At 36.6% G+C, this 16,773-nt stretch overlaps 1 long non-coding RNA gene across 7 annotated transcripts; it reads left to right on the top strand.

Moving 5' to 3' along the window:
- The first annotated feature begins 3,531 nt into the window (after positions 1–3,531).
- Positions 3,532–9,390, top strand: LOC112027450 (uncharacterized). 7 transcript variants are annotated; one of them, XR_010623940.1, is made up of 4 exons: positions 3,550–3,624; positions 3,730–3,884; positions 4,175–4,568; positions 4,737–5,717. It is a non-coding gene; the product is annotated as an uncharacterized LOC112027450 (long non-coding RNA). The 7 variants fall into 7 exon arrangements; XR_010623941.1 differs by lacking the exon at positions 3,550–3,624 and adding an exon at positions 8,969–9,390 and having other exon boundaries at positions 3,631–3,884; positions 4,737–5,375; XR_010623939.1 differs by lacking the exon at positions 3,550–3,624 and adding an exon at positions 7,745–8,069 and having other exon boundaries at positions 3,631–3,884; positions 4,737–5,375.
- Positions 9,391–16,773: the final 7,383 nt, after the last annotated feature.

The raw sequence follows: 16,773 nt of genomic DNA, 5'->3' as shown, positions 1-16,773 counted from the left end.
ATCAAAACATTGTAAAATGTTGTGCAAGAGGTATCAACCATGAACTAATACTTTATTTATGTAGATTAAAATGAAAATTCTAATTTTTTGGTCTTCTTACTTGACCAATTATCAAAAATCAAAATTTTGAATTCTTGTGTGGTTGAAATCCTCACATGGTTTCATATACATGAAGTAGTTTTTTATTGCTATATCTTATTTGGCAATTGGCTTTTCCAGTGCATACACTGGGGGCTAAGATACTATTTTCCTTAGATATCTCTTTCACTTGATAAAAATTGAGAAGTCTAGTGCAAACTTTACTGTACATAAGTTCAGCCACTGTTATTTTTCTTTGGCTCATGAGCTATATGGATTGTAGCAATTCAACAACAATATAATCGGTGGCATGATATGTGAATAATTTGTTGCAATCTGAAATATTATACAACCTCTCATAATTTGGAAAGAGAATAAGGCAAAGATCAAGAGCATCCACAAGAAGAGCAAGGTCTTTAGCTAAAGCAAGGCATGGAGATGTTCTTAAGCCCTCTAAGCCATGTACTCAGGGAAGTTTCTGTCTCTTAATACATTTTGAGAAGAATAGCTAGCCTTGATTAGACTTTAAATCAGCATGTTTATATGATTCAATGACTTATGATATCATGGTCTCATTGGTAAGTCACTATTCATGGACTAAAAATCTCATGTGGCAAACATCTAGGTGTTATTCACCTTAGCCATAGCAAGCATGTACTACAATGCATAGAATATCTTTGGCAAAGTTCATGGGGGCTTCCTTCACTCAACCTATTTTGTAAAACAAACAAAATCTTGTTGACAAAGCAATGCTATCTTATATTGAGATTTAATTTTTCTATGCTACTTTCAAAAAGCATATCCTACAATTGCTAGCAAAAACACTAGTGCTGGAAATATACTCTTGGCATCAAATGCAATACCAATATAATTTTGACTATATATGAATTCTTCATTGTCGGCTTGACAAAATAGATTTGTTTTATGAAAAATTGAATACCAATCTACAGCTTAATACTAACACAAAGGTGGATTCTAGTCTTTGGCAACATGTTAGTTCATTCCATGAAGGAAGTGTAGCAAATCCTTTGGAGTTTTCCTCAAGAATTATTTGGTCAACACATTGGTTCTACAAACTAGGAAAGTGTCCAAGAAAAATTTATTTTCTTGCACGTGGGCTACAGATAACCCACGAGCTCGGGGGGCTAATGTTGAGGGCCAAAATTTCACAAGAAAGCCCATTCCATGAGAAATAAGGAAAGACCATGGGCCTTAACAAAAGAAGGCCCGATTCATGAAGTTAAGAATGACCATAAAGGCCCAAAGTTCCAAAAAGAAGAAAAAAAGAAAGAAATAATAATAATAATAATAATAAAGAAAAAAGAAGAGGATCTCGATCAGGTCAGAGGACGTGCAGCAAGGATCCCGATCAGAGGACGTGTAGCAAGGATCTCAGTTAGGCAAGAGGATATGCAGCAAGAAGAATCAAAGTCAAGGCCCTATGTATGTTCATATTTCCAAAAAAAAAAGCCATTAAAAATCCAGTAAAATCTAGTGAAAGAACTGGGCCGGGATACCTAGAGGCTGCTAAAGGCTCAGGATCTTCAAGACGTGCAGCACAGCTAAAGTGGGATTGAGACAGCTCAAAAGGGGTACCACAAAATACAAGAAACGAAGAATAGATATGTCTTTCTCAAGCACCCAATGGTACAACAAAGAACCAAAAAGCTTGGAGAGTGACAATTCATGAACAAAAAGTTGGCACCTCAGGGAACCCAGAATGAAGAACTATAAGGGGAAGTGGCTGGGAAAACCTTCAACCCAGCAGGAATGGATTCTGCTTACTTGGGAAAAATGACAACCAAAAAGCTGAGTCTAAAAGGAAAAAGCCTTGAAAGAAGAGAGATTGAAGGTTAGCTACCTGAGGACGCCCCGGAATGGAAAGTCAGCAAGTGACTTTTAGGGAAACAACCAAAAATGACATTATAAAAAAGGGGAAGTAGCCAACATCAAGGGGGGATTCAGCAATAGAAAATCACAGTAGAATCATGGAGAAAACTCTGTCAAAAACTCAAAGAAAGTAGGGAAATATCTCCCGGTATCCTAGAAACAGCCACTAGTACATACTTGGATTCAAAAGGATTCAAACTTCACAAGTCTTAGAGGCTTAGATAGCCATCTAAGTCTGTAATTTTTGAGCTTATTTAGACCTTGTATCACATCTTAGTGAGCATATTGTAATCTACAATTAAGAAAAATAATGAAATATCTCATACTGACTGGAGGATCCTTAATAATTATTTCGTGTGTTTCTTTATTACATTGTTTTCCTTTGCTGCTTTCCTGCTGTTCAATACATACATTCTTGCTTGCTAGTTTTCCTTTTACTCAGCCAAAAGCTGAGTCTTTTTACCAGGGTCCTCACTTCAACTTGGGCCTTGGACACACTTAGCCTCCAAAGAGACATATGCCAAAACATGCACACATCAGATATCACTCTCTCCCACAAAAATCCTTCTCACCTAACTATCTTGAAAGGCAATGCCCAAGCAAAGCCACTTGAACTTGAGCTCCAAATCCCACAAGTCTTGTACAAAAGCACTAAGTCTGTGAGAATTAGGGCCAGGATCCTCGTGGCTAAATTATTCTCATGAAATTCATTTACATAGATGTATATGTATTAAAATGTATATCCTAATCTAAGAAACTAACAATTATTTGAAGATATGTGTATTGTATAGTGTGTTTTTATACAAGGCCTATAGAAGTAAAGGGAGAGGATAAAACTCTATTGCATAATAAGCATGGAGAAAGATCATATAGTTCAGAGAACCAGCATTCTGGGTTCTTATAGGCCTAGTACACCCCGGATCCCACGACAGTACGCCCGGAGTCCTAAGTGAATGAACTCTTTTAAATGTTTATACAATAAAAGATAAGCCTTAAATACTCTATTTCAATCTCCTTCTCATTGTGAATATTATGAACACTTATTTGACTTATTTCGTAAGAGTAAACGGTCATTTTACGAGACTAAAACACTTATAATGGTATTTTATTGCTTAGGAGGAATCACATTTTTCATCTTGAGGAGCTTTATTTTATGTGACTTGCGCACAACTTGGTTTGTAATCAACCCTATTTAGCTGCAGTGAACTGAGCTCAGTCCACCAAAACAACAAATATTTGGGATCGAGATCCTTGTCTCTACTTGGGCCTGTGTGCTAAGAAAAAAACACTCTCACAAATACAAATGATGAATTTTTTAAAGAAAATACTAATCTATATATTACTAATGTTGCTACGCTCACATTAAGCCACGTCAGCAGCCACATCATTTCCATCATCTTTTCTGAATTTTTAATTTAATTTTAAAATACATTTTACCAATTTTAAAATCCTAATAAAACTAAAATTATTTCCAGCCATGTCTCCACTTTAAAGCTCACTTCTTTTACATTTAATTCCATTATAAAGCCCAAACCCATTATAAAGCCCAAGCCCACACCCAAAGCCTTTTCAGCTAATACCCTTTGTCAAACCTAATGTTTTTTCACGGTTACAACTTCCTGTCTCTCAGTCCCACATTTTGTTTCATTGTTTCAGGTTTAGTCCCTTCCCTTTCCCCTTCCCCACTTTTTGATTCTCATGGTTTCAGCTTCTGTTCTACTGTTTCGCTCACGGTTTCATCTTCCTGTTCTACGGTTTCAGCTTTCGTTTAGGCTTCTAACGATAGCCTTTCTGTCTTCCTTCCTTCCTTCCTCTCCTCACATCAAATTAGTATATTTGGGCTGTTTTGATTTTGGATTTCAACTTATAATTCAAAGAAAGATGAAGTTTTGCTCTCCACACATCATGCACAATCAGTTATGAATGTATTTTAGAATCATTTATTATTATGTTTGTGAGTTTTGTTTTGTTAATTTTCAAAATCTGTTTATTATTAAAAAATTCTGCCTTTCTTATGTTATTTTCAGTCTATTCTATTTAGTTATTAAGTTAATTTACCAAGAATTTTATTTCATATAATTTAATATTTTATACCTAATTTATCATATTTGCCTTCTGTTTTGAAGATATTGGGAGTGTCACCCATGATTTTAATAGTTAAATCTGAAAGCTTAATTCTGACCCTGTAATTCTATTGAAATTACAGATTTGTTGAGATCTTTGTCAATTACAACACTTGGGTAACTTCCAAGAAGAGCTGCTAGAACAAACTGATAGGTTAGGATGGTCTGATTTCCCTTCTACTAATCTCATACTTCGTATTAGATTTTGTCCATTTAGTGTATTTGTGTTTGAATTGATTCTGATTTGCATGTTTTAGCAAGCTTTTTTCTTTACAGATTGATTTTATTTGCCAAATCTGAAGTTTAGAGTGAAGATTTTGTTAAACTCTGTGTTACTGCACATTAAGGAATTATTTACCTGAGTTTTTGATCTTGATATTCATATTCAAGCTAATGAGGACAATGTAATCGTAACTGCAACTGCCATATGATTTGCTGCTCTGCCTCATCTCTTCTCTGCAACATTATTTTTTAAAGGTTAGCACTCTTTTTTTACATCAAATAGTCTTTTTCGCTGAAACTTCTCACCACTGCATTTAGTTTACAAATTATCATATTAAATCTCCAATATACATACGTTTCTGTTTTAAACTGTTTAAAATCTGAATTGTCAACCGTTGTTCTTTGACCCCTTTCAAAAAATAGATGGGTTCTGCCATTGTTTTTCCTACCGTTTGGCATGAAATGTAAAAAACGTATGCATAAGGGGAGATAGGGAGACATCTTAGGCCAGCATCACTGTCGGACTCTAACCACCAAAATCTTGCGATAGCTATGATTTATGTTTGGCAGTTTGGGTATTTGCTTTGTTTTGATCTAGGCATTTCGGTTATTTATGGTTTTGATAAAGGTTTTTCGGTTACATTTTGGTTTTTTCTTAGCATTTTGTATGTTTTAGATATTTGAAAGAATTCTGTTCCGCTTCTTCTTTGCAACACCGTATAACTAAGTTTAAGCATAACATTGTTAATTATCCTCTTCAAATACTTTTCCTTCCCCAAATACGGTTTTTGTTGTCTATAATTTACTACAATTGCTTTTCCTTAGCACCTGAATTTTTTAATATCTACACTCCTAATCATTAAAACCTACCAATCCACACTTTATCTAAGAAAAAAAACCTTAAAATGAGAGCCCATAACCGTTAATATAAACTTTAAACATAGAACAAAATGAGATAAATAAAGAGAGAGGGAGATAGAAATATGAAGGTCAGCCCCTCTGTCAAGCCAGCTTCCTGCCAATGTGTACCCTCCCACCAATGACTCGCCAGGACTGCTAACAGTAAAGTTTCCTCTTTATTTTTAAATTTATACATTAAATATGATCTTTTTTTCCCCCTAAATATGTTATTTGTTCTTTATGAGATGTATATGTGTTGATTGTGATTTTTATGTTGCAAAAGCCACTAAGAGTAGGGAATAATCCTTAAAATTGCTTTTAATACTGCTGCATTTGGATTATTTAAAAGTCATATAAGGCATGGCTTTATGCATAAATTTGTGATGTTTCTTTTGCTGCTTTTACGTGTTTGAGATTTTGACATCTTATTTTTAGATTAAATGATCTATGAGATTTTACTCCTTCGTGTATCTGTGTGTTTTAATGTGCTGTATGTGTTCTATATACTTTAAATTGGGCATAGAAACCTACAATTGATTTTTTTTTTTTTTTTCCTTTTTTGTTTTCTCAAAAATTGATCAATAACTTGCTGAGATGGGGGAGACTCCAGTACTGCAATTTGTTCATGTAATCATGTGTAGTGAACTGTGGATATAAATTAAACTTTTACTTCCTATGTTAAATTTTAATGGAAATAGCTTTATAGTCTCAATGAGGATCAAGAACGCCCTGACTCTCTTGAGGCTCAAATATCCACACATATTTCCTTTTTCTTGATTTTATCAATTTGAATACATGTACTAATTGACCAACTAAAAACCTTAATAATTTAAGTATACGAATTGTGGCATTAAACCATGTGTTATTTTTGTCATATCCTGGAAAAGAAACCAAGCATACCCAATCTTCAATGACATGTGAAGCCTAATCCTGTGTTTTCCTACCAAGTAGAAGCAAGTTAAGGTGGAAAATTAAATTTTATGATGCATATATTCATGTAAATATTTTTGTTATTCTCAACCCTTTAATTTCCTGGACTTGTTTGGGCAAGAGAAAATTTGCATAAGTTCATGATTTGTTTTTGAAGCAATTTGAAGATTTAATTGTACTAACTAGCTTGGCTCTCGATTAAAATTTAACTTTATACTGTTGAAAGCAACAACATGTGCTAATTAAAAAGTAAGAGTTGGGTGTTTTGTCATTTGATGAATTGCCTTGAATATGTTTAATTATAGTTGTAAAGTGGACTCACATTAGAGTTATGAATGAGATTTACACTACTTTGATTCAAAAGAATGAAATACAAGCCCTCTCTCAAAACTCTTTTTAAAAAATAGAGAATGCCAAGAAGAAACCAGCACTTGACCGTAAATTAGTACTTAAAAATAGCTAAATTGAAATTCAGTGACTAATAGAAGTTAGTTCTTTACATGGAAGGAAGAAAAAGAGATAGATGGTCATGCCCCTGGCAGACGTGCAATTTATTTACTTTTTCCCTTTCTCTGATCTTTTTACAAATCCTTTGGAGATTGGTACCTCTCTCCTGGCTCATCAGATATGTGCTGGGTAACCTGCTTCACTGTGAGCATAAAGTATTATTGTAAATTAGTATAATAGAAAATAGTGTCATGTCCTCATACATTCAATTGTTCTTCCATGTGTTCGCAAAAAATAAAATAAAGGTATCCATGATTGAGTTCTTAACTAACGTCTCCTATCCATGTATAAGAATTGTGTTTTGAAGCATATTTAGATGGCAAATGTTTGTTGAAATGTGTGATAGAAAATCTAATAGCCTATGTGCAAATAAATATTAGCTACTACACATTGCCAAACCTTTTAGACTAACTTTATAACAATCCATTATTATTGTCTCTTTTACTTTCCACAAACTTTTATGCTTAGAGCTTTAACATAATATGTAATTCATATCTATGAGAAATACCTAATTTGAGGCAATTGGCCTCCAAGAATGAGAAATAAGATTTAGAGAGAATAGAGAAGATTAGGAGAGAAACTGTTGCATATTTCATTCAATGGTCCTTATAATTACCACTCTAGCGAACCACTAATATCCAGTTTTCTTGAGTATTCAAAGCTATTCCAAGTAAAGCAATATATATTGCATTCTAACAACCTATTTATCTAACTGACAGCAACTAATAGATGTTAACAGCTTTTATGGTAAAAGACTAACAATTCCCTAACTCTAATGCAGCGGCTTAGGACAGGCGTATGTTAGGCAACATCAACAATAACAGCTATGGCAGCAAGTCAACTTCAGTAGCAAAATCACAGCAGCAGCATCACAGGTGTTGCTTGATGACTCTTAACATATTCTATATTGTTAAGTAATAAAATAGTTCACTATATTTTAATATACAAGTTACAAGGAAAGTTTTGATGCACGGGTTAAATATGATCTGTTATGATTTATTATTGCAAAATATTCTCCTTGAGTTTGGTAGTGATTTGATTTGATGCAATGTTTTCCTATGTTTAGGTTTTACTAGAATGAGACTGATTTTCAGGATTTATGATGGCTGAACCAATGCTCATGATTGGTGGCAATAATGCTCAACTTAAGTTGCTACATAACTCATGTTGGTGCTGCTGCTGGAGGCTTAAGTAGCTGCATAATTGCTGGTGTTGTTGTTGCTTAAAGTCAAATTCTTTTTGTAAACACTATATACTTAAATACACTACATTATTTAAGTTTGAATGTATATAGTGAAAGTATGATAACTAAGTTTATGTAAGATGCAAAGTTCATAATTAATATGTAAAATGTTTCCGCACATTGCGCGGGTTAAACACTAGTTAATATTATATATAAGGACAACACTTATCTTAAAACTTAAGTTTATAAGTTTAAGTCCAATTATATTATATTAAATTAATTTCTTTTTTGGTAAACATTATATTAATTTCTTTACTATCTTACTTTTTCTCCCGGTGGAACTTCCACTTAAATATGTATATCCAATAATTTATTCGTCACAGGTGGTGAGGGTGGGTGAACTTTCAAATTTTTGACTAATAATATTATAATAACCCAAAACACCTTATTTGCTCCCTGACCAAAAAAAAAAAAAAATCTTAATTCAGTGAATCCACGGTACCTTTCCTAGTAGTAGTATAAGACTTTTTTTTTTTTTTGGAGAAGCAGTAGTAGTAGACTTCTACTCCTGCTACAACTCTATATATAAAACTCATGGGTCTCACTTAGCAACGATTAAAAAATATATATATCTACATTGATTCATTAAATAGTAATCTGAACACACAAACTTGATGGATTAGACAAAAACGTACTAAAAGGCTACAACTATAATATAAAACCGTGAGTCTCACTTGGTAATGATTATAAAATAAATAAATAACAATTTTGCTACACCTACATGGAATAGAAATCAATACTAGGATAGAACTCTGAAAAAAAAAAAATATATATATATATATATATATTTCTACTAAATTATCTCTATCTTTATCTTTTTTATAATTCTTTTGTTAGCTTTGTATAGATTTTCATTATTAACATAATAAAGCATTGTATTAAAGTTACCTAATATATGTGTTAGATGAAGATGACGTTGCCAGTTTTATTTTTGTGCAGCAATTGGTTATATGATTATTTACTAAATTCAACTTTTGAATGGTGAAACTAGAGAAAGAAATTATTTAATTTATTAAGAGGAAATTTTCTTTTCTATTTCTTTGAGGAAATTAATAAGATTTTTTTTTCCCCGAAGGTGTGTGAGCTCTACACTTTTGGGAGCATATAAGTCACCATGGGAAAGGAAGAACCCAGCCAAGAGCTTGGAAACCACTTTTTATTGTACTTTGAGACCACGATTTAACTTTGCCCTGTCTTGTGGTGAAAAAAGAGACTACAACATACGGTGGTGCAATGTATACAATAAATGATCATTGTCATTCATGACAAGTGGAAGCCATGTATAATAACAAATCAAATATTTATTGGGATGTGATGTGAGTTTTCGTTATTAAAATTATTTCCTCATCTAGAAGGATTATATGGTGTGGTGTAGCCAATGTTTCATATCAAAAAAGTTTACTGGGAATAACATAAACTTGATGTTATGCACAGACATAAATTGATGTACCAATTCAACACTACAATGTCATTAATATAATTGTCTTAAAGGATGAATGTCAGATGTGCCATGTGACCAATAGCTGTTCTGAGTTTTGACGCCCTTAATCTTTCTTATACAAGCTTTGATATTTTGACATGGTGGTAATGCATGCTTAATATGTATAATTATTAGTGTAATAATTTTTATAAAATGAAAATTATGGCATATTGGCTCTTACTTTTGTCAAACTTCATTACTTCACTTTCTTTTCTTTTCTTTGAATTTATATCAAACTTCATTACTTCAATAATCTCTTTATTTTCTTTTCTTTTTTTCTTTTTTTTTAAGGCACATGCCTCATTTTGAATAAATTAGAGAAAATACAATTATGTGTATCATTTCAATAATTTTCCCGTGCATCGCACGGGTTTGAGGCTAGTTGAGAATAAAAGGCCATTCCAATCTATCATAAGCCTTTTCCATATCAAGTTTAATTGCCATCCACTTTTCCTTACCTTTTTTCTTTCTCATAGCATGAATGATTTCATGGGCTATTATGCTATTATCTTGTATTTTTCTACCTTGAATGAAGGCAGCTTGCCAGGGAGATATCATCTTGTGGAGGAGTGGTCTCAATCTATTTGCTAATAATTTTGAAATTATCTTATATAACACATTACAGAGCGAAATCGGCCTGAATTGGTTAACCATGGCAGCCCTCTCATGCTTAGGGATTAGGGTGATAAAAGTATGATTTATTTCTCTTAACATACAATCACCTTGGAAGAAGCTTAAAACAACATCCACAACATCACCACCTATCAAGTGCCAGTAGTGTTTGAAGAAAAAGGGGGACATTCCATCAGGCCCAGGAGCTTTATGAGAATCCATTGAAAAAACTGTTGTTTTGATCTCTTCCATTGAAGGCATGGCTAGCAACATTTCATTATCTTCTGGAGTGATGCACCTTGGGATTAAATTATTCAGATCATAAGGAATATCTGGGGTTGAAGAAGAGAACAGGTTATTAAAGAAGGTTTGAAAGCATTGACCAATCTCCTCCCACCCTGAAATCCACTCACCATTTTCTTTCTTCATAAAATCAATGGAATTTCTTCTTCGCCTTATCACTGTACTTAGATAGAAGAATCTTGTATTGAGGTCAAAGCTTGTAAGTGATTTGATTCTGGATTTTTGACGCCATAATATTTCCTCCCTTTTCAACAGTTCTTGGATTTCCATACACAAATTTGCTTCCTTTTCCAAGTTTTATGGGTTTGGGTCTAATCTTTGAATTTGGTCTAAACTCTTCCATGCCTCCTTGATTTTGGATTGAACATTGCCAAAGCAGGATCTATTCCATTGTTTTAGCTCTAGTTTAGCTTGTTTGATCTTCTTGCATAATCTAAACATTGGGGAACCAGGAACATTGAGCCTCCAAGCATTCTCCACCACAAGATTACTTGCCTCCTCCCTTGTCCATATTTCTTCAAATTTGAAAGGTCTTGGTCTACTACCCTCTTCTCCTTCAGTGAAAAGAACAATTGGGATATGGTTAGAGGAATTCGAAGGAAAGTGCTTAAGTAGCGCTCTTGGGAAAATTTCAGTCCACCTAGTATTAACTAGAGTTCTGTCAAGTCTTTCTTTTATGTTGGCAAGGCCTGGGCGTTTTTTGGACCAGGTGTAAGGTGCCCCAACAAATTTTACATCAATTAATCCTGCAAAATCTACCAATCCTTTTAATCCCCCATTAGAAGATGAAGAAATTGGTTTCCCACCTTTCTTATCACTTGGCCCCAACAAGTTGTTAAAATCTCCCATACACAACCATGCTCCAACAAAAGACTCACCAACCTTCTGAAGATCTTCCAAAAAGACTTGTTTCCCTAACGTTGCACTTGGCCCATAGATCATTGACAATAGCCATGGTTCATTTATTGGGTCCGAGAAAACAAGGCCATTTATCATGTTATCATTTGACATCACAATTTCCACATCTACACCATTTTTCCATCCCAAAATGATGCCTCCTTTAAGATCTTTTGGTTCTACAGATTCTAACTTATAGAAACCCAAAGAACAAAGGAGAGATTTGACTCTATTTGAACTAATTTTAACCTCAGACAAAAATAGCAAGTCAGGACATACCTTATTTACAATGGCTTTAAGAGATCTTTTTGACTCAGCTTGAGCTAGGCCACGACAATTCCATGCAAGGAGAATCATAGCTTGCTGAAATTGATTCACAGACAAAAATGACAGCAGAGAATGGGCAAGATTTTTAAAACGGGTTATGATTATATTGATACCCATAAGGGGCACGATAAGCCCACTAAACCAATATGGGGCGCCGGTCCACTCACTGGTTGTGGATTTAGGGCTATTCCAGCAACCAGGACCCACGAAAGGCAAAACAACCCGCTGTACAGAGACAGCAAACCAGACCCACTAAGGAGCAAAAATGGTCGCCTCCCTGAGCAAACTTATGAAATTTGGGTATGACTTTGTGGGTATGAGTACTGAGATTTGGGGATATTTTGATGGGAAAATTCAGATTTAGTTGGAAAGGGCCCACGATGAGAGTAGGAAGAGAAATTCCACACACTGGAGGTGGAGAAGAGCCACACAGAGGTGGAGAAAAACCACACAGAGGTGGTAGAGAAAGACCACACAGAGGTGTTAGAGAAAGTGAAACAAACATAATTTGATCAGGAGGTATTTTATCTCATCAAACTTAGCTTTTTTTTTTTTTTTTTTATGTGAATATTGAACTTTCATTACTAATGCAAAAAGGTTCTTACATCATGGATAAGAGCTTGCTCAATAAAGCAAGGATTCTCTTCAATCCACGTATTAAAATCAACAATGTTTTGAGCATGTTTAGCTAACAAATGGGCTGGTTTATTTCCTTGTCTGCGCACATGAGAGAATTCCACTCTGTGAAAGTCACAACAAAGTGTGTGCATGCCTTCAATAAGAGGTTCCACATCTGCTGGGGGGCTAGAAACTTCACACAGAGCCCTGTAAATAACAATAGAATCACCTTCCAGTATAAATTCTTGAATTCCAATATCCCTCGCGAAAATGATGCCTGCCTCAAAAGCTTTTGCTTCTACCTCTAAGGCCCCCAGTGGAGCTTCAATCCTCTTGCTCAGAGCTGCCTCTACCCTTCCTTCTTCATCTCGGATAACCACTCCAATACCCACCGCCCCTTGTGTGGAAAAGACTGCACCATCGACATTAACCTTAAACAGAGGGCTCGGTGGTGGTGACCATATACTCTTCAGTTCTTCCGTATGTATCGATACACATGGTGTTTCAACTGCAGTAGAGTACTCCTCCAGGTAAGTGGCTGCCCAAGTAGTTATTTCTCTCCCCGATTTCCACTTCCTGCTGGTCCGTACCTCATTCCGATTGCACCACAAAGCCCACGCAATAGTGACGATCTGGGCTATTTTAGTCTCCTCTATCCTCTCAGTCATTATCAAATGCCACAGGAAGTCATGGAAAGACCCACAAACCTCTCCTCCCATCGAAGTAACTACCTTTGAAAACGCCCATGTCTCCTTTGCTTTTTGACAATTCCAGAGTACATGTTCAGTGGTCTCCGCCTCCATGCCGCACTCATCACAAACTTCATTTTGTATTACCTGCCGTTTAACTAGGTTGGACTTGGTAGGTAGTATCTCCCTGCACACCCTCCATACAAAATGACGCAGCTTATGTGGTACAGGAAGACCCTATATTTTCCTCCAAAATTGTTTCGCCTCATTGTTACCTGAGCTAGTGCCCTCCATCTCGGTTTTGGATAATTTTATTGCAAGGGAATAAGAACTTCGCACATTGAAAAGGCCGTTTGCAGATGCTGTCCAGATTAGCTTGTCCCTTAGGAGCCTGGAGCTCAATGGTATCCCCTTAATTACCTCTGCCTCATGTGGGTAAAACAGAGCATCAATGAGCACCGTATTCCAGCTTGCGGACTCGGGCTTAATCAGTTCACAGACCTGTGTATCAGAGTCTAAGAATAATCTGGGTGAGCAAACTTTATGCGTGGACGCCGTGGGTAACCATTTATCCTCCTAAATTCTTATGTCCCTACCATTGCCAACTCTCCATCTCATACCTTCACGTACTAGTGGTTTGGCAGCCAAAATACTCCGCCATGTGTAAGAAGGGTTGTTGCCTATTGTGGCATGAAGGAAATCAGAGTGTGGGAAATATCTAGCCTTTAGAACTTTGTAAACCAGAGAGGTGTGCTTTGTTTGTAATCTCCAACCCTGCTTTGCCAGGAGAGCCATATTGAATTGTTTAATCTTCTTGAAACCCATACCACCACAAGATTTTGGCTCACAAAGCTTATCCCAACTCATCCATGCAATTTTCCTTTCATCTCTTTGTTGACCCCACCAAAAATTCCGGATCATGCTTGTGAGATCACCACAAAGAGAGTCAGGTAGTTTGAAACAGCTCATCGTGTAAGTTGGGATAGCTTGCCCCACTGCTTTGATAAGGATCTCCTTTCCAGCTTTGGATAGCATCTTCTCTTTCCACCTTGCTAATTTCCTCCCAAGTTTCTCTTTAATGCTCTTGAAGGTACTTTGTTTGTTTCTCCCTACGAGAGATGGTAGTCCAAGGTATTTCTCATGTTGTTTAATGACTTGAGCCCCAAACCTAATTTTTATCTCCTCTTGGACATCACGAGGGGTGTTCTTTCTAAAAAACAATGAGGTTTTAGCCCGGTTCAGTTGCTGGCCAGAAGCTAGCTCATACACTCGTAAAACTCGTTGTAGGGAGTTGCATTCTGATAGGGAAGCCTTGCAAAAAATCAAACTATCATCGGCAAAAAACAGGTGAGAGAGCTTTGGGCCTCCCCGACATATAGCTATCCCCTCCATATGACCCTCTGCTACCTCCTTCTTTATTAATGCTGACAAACCTTCTGCACACAATAGAAACAAATAAAGTGATAAGGGGTCTCCTTGGCGAATTCCCCTCATAGGCACAATATGACCCCTTGGGTTCCCATTGATCTTTATAGCATAAGTTACAGAAGTTACACATTGCATTATTACCCTCCTCCATTTTATATCAAAACCCAATTTCTCCATGATTTTATCGAGGCATTCTCACTCTAACCTATCATATGCCTTACTCATATCGAGTTTAAGTGCCATCTCCCCCACTCTCCCTCCCTTTTTCTGACTAATATGGTGCATTGTTTCAAAAGTTACAATCACGTTATCAGTGATAAGTCTACCATTTACAAAGGCACTTTGAGTATTACTAATAATATTAGGGAGGATCTTCTTAAGTCTATTAACTATTGTAATTTTATACACAACATTACACAAGCTAATAGGTCGAAAATCAGTCACCAATCTTGGGTTATTGACCTTAGGAATTAATACAATGTGTGTGTCATTGAAACTGGGAGGACAAATACCAGAGTTAAGGAAATCTAGTACCGTTTTGGTCACCTCGTAGCCAGTAGTAGACCAGAAGTGTTGGAAGAACAAGGGGGGCAAACCATCCGAGCCTGGTGATTTGTGTGGGTGCATTTGTTTAAGTGCTTGTTCAACCTCCTTTGCCGTAAAGTCTCTAGTGAGCCATTGGTTCATGTTTGGTGTTACTTTCGTCTCAACTGCCTCTAGGAGTTCACTGAAATCAGTTGGACAGCTTGTGGTGAATAAATTTTTGTAGTAATCCTCCACAATCTTCTCAATGCTATACTCCTCTTCTTGCCAAATCCCATCTGCATCCACCAAACCTTCAATTAGGTTCTTTTGGTACCTTGTCGAAGCTTTTGAATGAAAGAACCGTGTGTTTCTATCCCCCTCTTGAAACCATGTGAGTCTTGAACGTTGACGCCACATGGAATCCTCCCTCTCAAGCCATCCATTCAGCTCAATCCTTGTGTCACGCATAAGCTATATCATAGTCGGATTTGTGGGTTGAATCTCAATCCACTCAAGGCATTTTTGTAATTCCGCAATCTTTCTGCCTACATGACCGAAAACTGTCTTGTTCCACCTCTCTAGACTAGTTCAGCAGATTTCAATGCATTTCCCAAGTTTGGACTCTGAGCTTATAGATAAACCCTCCTCCCATGCCGCTTTCACCACTTCTTCACACCTTTGATCCTTTAGCCACATCGTTTCAAACCTAAAAATTTTCTTTGTCCTTCTTTTTTAGGATTTTTGCACTGTCCGAAGGGCTAAAGGAGAGTGGTCAGATGCCGAGGATGTGAGATGAAACAGTTTGGCTGTCGGGAAAAGAGACAACCACTCCGTCGTTGCCAATGCTCTATCAAGCCTTTCACGGATTTGAGAACCATCCAACTTTTGATATAACCAAGTGAACTTTGGACCAATATAACTCACCTCTCTGAATCCACAGAAATCAATTGTATCAATAAAATGCTGCATCTGTTGTCTCGGCCTTGCACTTCCTCCCTCCTTTTCCGACATGCTAACCAGCTCATTAAAATCACCAATAGCTAGCCACGGCAAGGTTGATGTGCCTTTCAAATATTTCAGCTTGGCCCACGATTCAGGTCTCTTACTTGTGTCTGGGTCACCATAAAACCCAGTTAGATGCCACCACCCTATTCCCCCTCCTCCATCCACCAATGCGTCAATATGCGTTTGAGAAAATGTTTGAACATCCACAGTAGTGTCTTCCTTCCATAATAGTGCTAAACCACCACTCTTACCAATACTTGGCACTATGAAACCATGTTTGAGCTTGCATCTTTCTTTAACTATCTTCATCCAATCGTTGTTTGATTTTGTCTCCATTAAGAAGATGACTGTGGGCTTCTCTTTTTCTATAACCTTTTCTAAGGCTTTAACTGTCCGGAGGTTCCCAAGCCCCCGGCAGTTCCAGCTTAGGATCGTCATTGGGCTCGATAGGGTTGCTCTGCAACCTCCACCGCTCCTATTTGTCTGACCATTATTTCACATAGTGTTCCTGTTTCCATTACCATCCTCCTTTTCTTCTCCGCTCCCTCTGTTGCATCAGTATTGTTTGAACTGCACTTATGTTTAGGTCCACCAACTTGTATTGATTGCTTCCCCACATCTGCATGTGCCTCCAATGGCCATTGTAAATTTTTATTGGTGACCCGTGGTAGATTTTTTTGTGTGTTTACCCCTTCCACGTCCCGTGGTTGCCCTAGCATTGGCCACTCTCTCATCCGGCTTCCCATCCCTGCCAACTGTAAAATTGAATTCAGGGTTAGGCGTTACAGACGTTGCCACATTAATTACTTCCATTCCAACCCTAGCCTCCTCCCTGTCATTCTTACTATTAGCCTTAACTTCAGGTGCATGCAATCCACTAATGATTCTTTCCCTTTCTGTTGATGGTCCGCTGTGGTTTATTTTTGGGCTGAACGTAACCGTTGCTGCATTAATATTGTGATCAATGCCCCCCATTAATGACTCGAGATTCTGCTG

This window comes from Quercus suber, unplaced genomic scaffold, assembly GCF_002906115.3.
Source record: "Quercus suber isolate HL8 unplaced genomic scaffold, Cork oak 2.0 scaffold_382, whole genome shotgun sequence".
NCBI lineage: Eukaryota > Viridiplantae > Streptophyta > Magnoliopsida > Fagales > Fagaceae > Quercus > Quercus suber.
This window is presented reverse-complemented; position numbering and strand designations above follow the sequence as displayed.